Source organism: Mytilus galloprovincialis, chromosome 7, assembly GCF_965363235.1.
Source record: "Mytilus galloprovincialis chromosome 7, xbMytGall1.hap1.1, whole genome shotgun sequence".
Lineage (NCBI taxonomy): Eukaryota > Metazoa > Mollusca > Bivalvia > Mytilida > Mytilidae > Mytilus > Mytilus galloprovincialis.
This window is the reverse complement of record NC_134844.1, coordinates 67,839,758-67,845,757: the sequence shown is the minus strand read 5'-3', so window position 1 is coordinate 67,845,757 and position 6,000 is coordinate 67,839,758. Positions and strand designations below refer to the sequence as shown.

Below are 6,000 nucleotides of genomic sequence, written 5' to 3'. Positions count from 1 at the left end.
CATTTAATTACCTTAAGAATGGTAATCAAATTGATTATGGGCCTGGGTATATGCATATCTTGCCTAAAATACACCGATTAAATCAATCGGAATTAGTAAAAATCAATAAATATGGGTTTAACATTGATAACATAATGCCGCCATGTCGGCCAATCATATCTCAGATTGATACTGTCACAGAATTTATTGGACGCTATATCGATTATTTTTTAGTATCTATGGTACAAAAAGAACACACGTATATAAAGGATACGTCTGATCTAATATAATCGAGAAGAGTAGTGTTGGTGGGGTTCGTGTTGTTTATTCTTTAGTTTTCTATGTTGCGTCATGTGTACTATTGTTTTTCTGTTTGTCTTTTTCATTTTTAGCCATGGCGTTGTCAGTTTGTTTTAGATTTATGAGTTTGACTGTCCCTTTGGTATCTTTCGTCCCTCTTTCAAAAGCTGTTAGTTAGGCATGTAAAGCTTTACTTTGCCTTTATTAGCATGAATAAAGCTTTATAGACCAAATCTAGAAGTTTTTGCAACTACTCTTCTCGCTTAACAAGTCGACAACATATTGGGAGATTATATTTTATTTTGACTAAATCTTGTTTGCAATTTAAAACCCGGTGCACTGAATCTGAACACCAATAATATGATGTTTGTAGTAAATTATCTTCTATACACACAAAATACACAAATAATAAATTGTTTAATAAGGTCTAAGAATGTTTATAATGTAAAGAAAAAGGGATGAAAATAAAAACCACATCTGATCTAAAAAAAAATTCAGATTAAATAACTCCGAGTTGATATCAAACGATATCCAATTATCAGTCGTTAAAAAACTTATTATTATAATAAAATAGTGTATGCTATCCATAAAAAAGTCTCCATTATATTTTCTCAAATTAATTGTTCAAATGTGTAAACTGCATAAAATATTCAGCATTTTGACACTACAATAAAGAAACATAATAGAAAAATATGAAACATATTTTATTTAGAAGATTTATGTAATTCTAACGAACTTTCATGGAAAACGGAATTATTATTAGTTCCAAGAAGGGCATCTCTGCACGTATCCTTACTAGCATGGATGTGTATTTGATTAATTGGTTTAATACATTATGGCATTGTACAGAAAGCAAAACAAACAAAACATTGTCTATAAATTTCTATTGCATATTACATATATAACAAAGCGTTATAACGATCAAATTAGGACCCCAAATCTGATCTAGGGCCCTACTGGTTGACTTTTAAATATCGTGGAGTTAAACTAATGCATGTTATTTATTTTTTTATAGATCAAATGGAATGCATGGCATTGATAGACCTATCTCAGCTTTTATTAAATGCAATAGTTTTTGTAGATTTTGAAAGTTTTTAACGGCAAAAATGTGAGCAGGTGTAGGTTTACTAACATACGATGTCAATTCCTCGTTGCCACTCGCAGAAAAGCTACCAATTGTTAATGCAAATACATTTGCTTTAGCATGTAAAGCTGGCAATACTGTTGACAGAGGTTTCCCACAGTTAGCTCTCCTGTTAGTTAGAATTAAAACTTCATGTTTGGTACCTTCACGCATGCCTGAAAAGATCAATGAATAATATTTTATTACAGTTCTTTGTTTCTTGTAAAACAAAAACAAAAACCTTTGCATACAAAGAATAAATACATTAAAAACACCATTGGAAAAAAATCTGAAGTAACATGTTTGACACGTCCATCATCATAACACACACGCACGGGCACACATACATTGTTGATATGAAAACATATGGAAGTCGTCATTTAACAGGAGAAACACACACGCACATTAGTCAAATAAGAGTAAAACAAAAACAAATAAATTAATAGAGAATCATTTTTTAATATTTGTTTTGTGTGCATAAATGCCTGTCAGTTCCTCTGTATCTAATGGCTACTGAGCTATCTTTCATTCTTTGACTGATGACTGGTACTGCAGTATTGGTATTTTCCCCTTTTAACTTGTTAAATAAGAAATCTTACCTTTTGACGAATTAAACATCTGTATAGCCTTGTATAATGCATCTCCTGTACATGTACGAGTATTGGAACCTAGATATTGCACTGACTTTAATGCTGCCTTGATCTCTAATATATTTCTGTTATCATCAAAGTCAAATTCTTCCTTCACTATACTAGAAAACTGAATAAGTGCTACTCGGTGATAACCAAAACGACTGTTTGAATTAAAAGCATCTAGTGGACGACAAAACAGACTTAAAAGATCACCTAGTTGCTGTTTTACATGTTCAAAGTACATGGATCCAAGATAACCAGACGAATCTAAGATTATCAGTAAGTCTCTGAATAGACCAATCGAATCTGCTCTTTTTACAATCCCATGAGGAGACGAAAAATTGGGTTTCAATTTTGTTCGTAGAAATTTTTGAATGGTTTGATTAACTGTTGCTTGAATCCTTTGTTGTTTTGCTGTAATTGATATTTATTATTATCCTTATTCAATAATTGTCATTATACAAAATAATAAACAACATCATAATCCCCAAACATCAATGCATTTCGTATTTTGTGGATTAAATATATTTCATATGAACTATTATCTTACCTCCTATAGATTTATAAGGATATGATTGGTTAAAGAACTATACGTGATGACTATATATATAAGTAAAGAGTTCCCTAAAATACATGGTTTATTACCATATAGGGTTAGCAACTATAGTTTGATAGGCCGATAGTCTAAATACCACATATGAAGACAGTCGATAAGATTAATCCGTTACACGGTGTGCTAGTGACCTAATACGATATACATGGGGTCAGTAAATTCCATATGGGGATTCTCTTCGCTCTCATCCCATATTGGATTTACTGACCCCATTGGCCATATTCATCGTATAAGGTCACTAACACACCATGTAACTATTAATATCATGCTCTAATACTTAAAGGAAATAGTCCGTTATTTTTTGCAGTTCCATAGACCTTGTTGCCAAAATACGTTAGTAACCAATGTTAGCGGTCAATTTTACTGTGATATTTCGATGCGCAATACATAGCAAAAATTTGTGGAATTCCACGAAATGTGAAATTCAAAGAGAACAATTCGAATTGGTTTGGTTAAAAATTATATATATTTCATACATTTTTTGTCAATGGTACTGATGCGTAGATTGGACTAGTCTGATGATTACAAATATGATATACAACTCCGTCGGTCCTACTAAAATGTGTGTTATTCACTTAATAATAAGCAATTTTTTTTACAAAACTTGAGACAAAATAAAATTTGAATTACATTTATCTACGACTCCATGTAAACAAACATGTACAATTTATAGGATGTTGTACTTTTAAGGAGGTGCTATCAAATTCAATATATTCATAGTGTATACAAAACTAAGTATTTTTTTATTTAATCCACCACTGTTCCAAATGTAATTTATATGCATATAGAAGAATGTATAATAAGAGTAAAAATTTCCGTTTCATAAATCTTCCTTTTGAACAACCGTGGTCAAACATAATGCAATGTTTATAATGTGGTTAGTTGTCGTTCAAATGTTCTAATGCGCGTCGTGTGCGCCAAGTCGGGTTTCTTTGGTGAGACTGTACCACACTTGATACAATGTCACAACCATCAACCTAGTAGTCAGCCCTTTAACATGTTTTGTGTTAACATAATTTTTCATTGATATGTTCCGTTTCTGTAAATTAATTGTTTAAGATATTGAATTATTTAGACACTTTCTATTTTTTTTACCCAAAAGAATAATTTAATGCTTAAATTTTATATTTTAACTGACTTCCTAAGTTGAATGCAATCTTTTACAACATAATAAATAGAAAAACGAGGCTTATTGTATGTACGGAAGGTGGTAAAAAAACAACAATGTAAAAGGACAATCAAAGTACGAAATAAGTGAGCATTATGGACCGAAGATTTCAGACCGAATGAGCCAAATACATCTAAGCTTATCAATTTCTGGGGTACAAAATCCTTAGTTATTTCAACAATTAAATGTTTTCTAAGTTTATTTTATAAAATAAAAAAAAATCATATCAATGATAGTTCGTGGCAACACAGAAGTTCATGCATCTTTTATGGTAAGCAAACTTTAATGTATTAAGATATGTAGTAAATAATGTAATCATTACATTTACCAATTAACATATATGGTAACAATTGATAATTGCTCATGATAACTACATTGATAGTTTATAAATTATCATAAAACAATACAAGTACAAATGTTACAGAGAAGTTAAAAAATAATCAACATAAAAATAAGAATGCATTAAAAATGCATAAAATTTCGGATGATATAACTCATAAAAGAATATACATATATTATGTGTTATCTCATCCGAAATTTTATGCATTTTAATGCATTTTTATTTTCATGTTTATTATTTTTTAACTTCTCTGTAACATTTGCACTTGTATTGTTTTATGATAATTTATAAACTATCAATCTATCATACAACTATAAATGTACTTATTCATTCATTATACGAATAATCTAAAAAAAAAAACACTTACATCTGTACTCTTCAAACTCCGTATCAGTAGGACAAGGCTCACCGTTATTGTCGTGATTACCAAGACAGTCAACTTTTTCTTTCATGAAGGTAAACCCATCATAGGAAACTATCTGCAAAGCTAGGACTAATACTATTAGATCAAAACGATCCATAATGATTCCGCAGGATAATACTATATGGTTATAGCACAATCGAAAAATTAATATCCAGCAAATCTTAACACAATGATACATGTAAATTGATAAGAGAAAAAGTATTCTCTATATTATTTCGATTTCTGCGAAGATCGAACTAGCCAATAAATGATCATTAAAAGGCTTACTCTGCCAGGTAAAATTACAAAAAAACATGTTTTTCTATGTCGTATATTCTTCTGGCGAAGGCTTTTAAAACTAGCGTATGCACATATATACTTCAGTCTTCCTGATCATGTAAACCGCAACAACATATATTTATCGTTGTTATGCGCATTTCAATTGTCAGGTTTCACAATGATGACCTTAACCTTTTACAAAGTCAAAAGAAAAACAGAATGACACAATATGTATATATACAAATATGGAGTAACCATACTATACAAGTTATTAAAATAATCGATCGATACTCATGTTCTGGAGTTCTGTATTTTTGTTATACTTTTTTTTCTTGTTTATTTTTAAGAAATGTACCGTGATATAATAAAGATAATGATTTTTTCCCATAAGACATTGCTTAAAATAAAGAAGCATGCTTATTTTGATGTTTTCAAATTTTTAACATTTTTTGTTTTCATACAATACATATATACTAAAGAGAAATTATATGATTGTGAATGACAAAATATCAAAAAGACCATATGACGTGGATACCAGCAACTTTGGTCTGTCGATCCCTACATTCGGCAAATAGGCACCTCTAATAAAGATCTGGTCCTTCTTTACGACTGTTGCTTTACATGAGATTATCTTATTCCGTACGTGCAGTAGCAATCTGACAACGTACGAATTGTTTTTATTATACGCATTTTATAACTAAGTATTGCCCAACGAAAATGGATATTATGCATTAGTGAGAAAACATCCATCTTATCTAAAATGATGTATCACAATTATTTAACACATTTCCTTAGTTTTATATTTATCAACTGTATGTTGTAGCAATAATTATCAAATAAAATTTTATAAATATATATCAAAATCGAAAAATATCCTCAGCAGACGGCTTGATTATTTTGACTAGATAAGTTGCTAGTTAACTTTTGTATTGTTTTGATCCTGAAAAATTCAGTGTTTTAGAATCATGGTGCCCAGAATAAGATGAGTTCAAAAACCATCATAAGTTTCCGATACAGCTATATGACCGAATCGTTTACACACTATCTCTCAATTAATTTTTGTATATTACTGTTCTATCGAATGTTTCCAAAAATTATGAAGGTAGAGGAGGAACAAATTATTCAACCAAAAACTTGAAAAAATTGTACATTGACGCATTAGA

General features: G+C 30.2%; 1 long non-coding RNA gene across 1 annotated transcript; it reads right to left on the bottom strand.

Moving 5' to 3' along the window:
• Nucleotides 1–1,151: 1,151 nt before the first annotated feature.
• LOC143083526 (uncharacterized) lies at nucleotides 1,152–4,832 on the bottom strand. The gene is made up of 3 exons (XR_012980764.1): nucleotides 4,523–4,832; nucleotides 2,002–2,448; nucleotides 1,152–1,578 (listed from the first exon to the last, which is right to left on the bottom strand). It is a non-coding gene; the product is annotated as an uncharacterized LOC143083526 (long non-coding RNA).
• Between the last annotated feature and the right edge of the window lie 1,168 nt (nucleotides 4,833–6,000).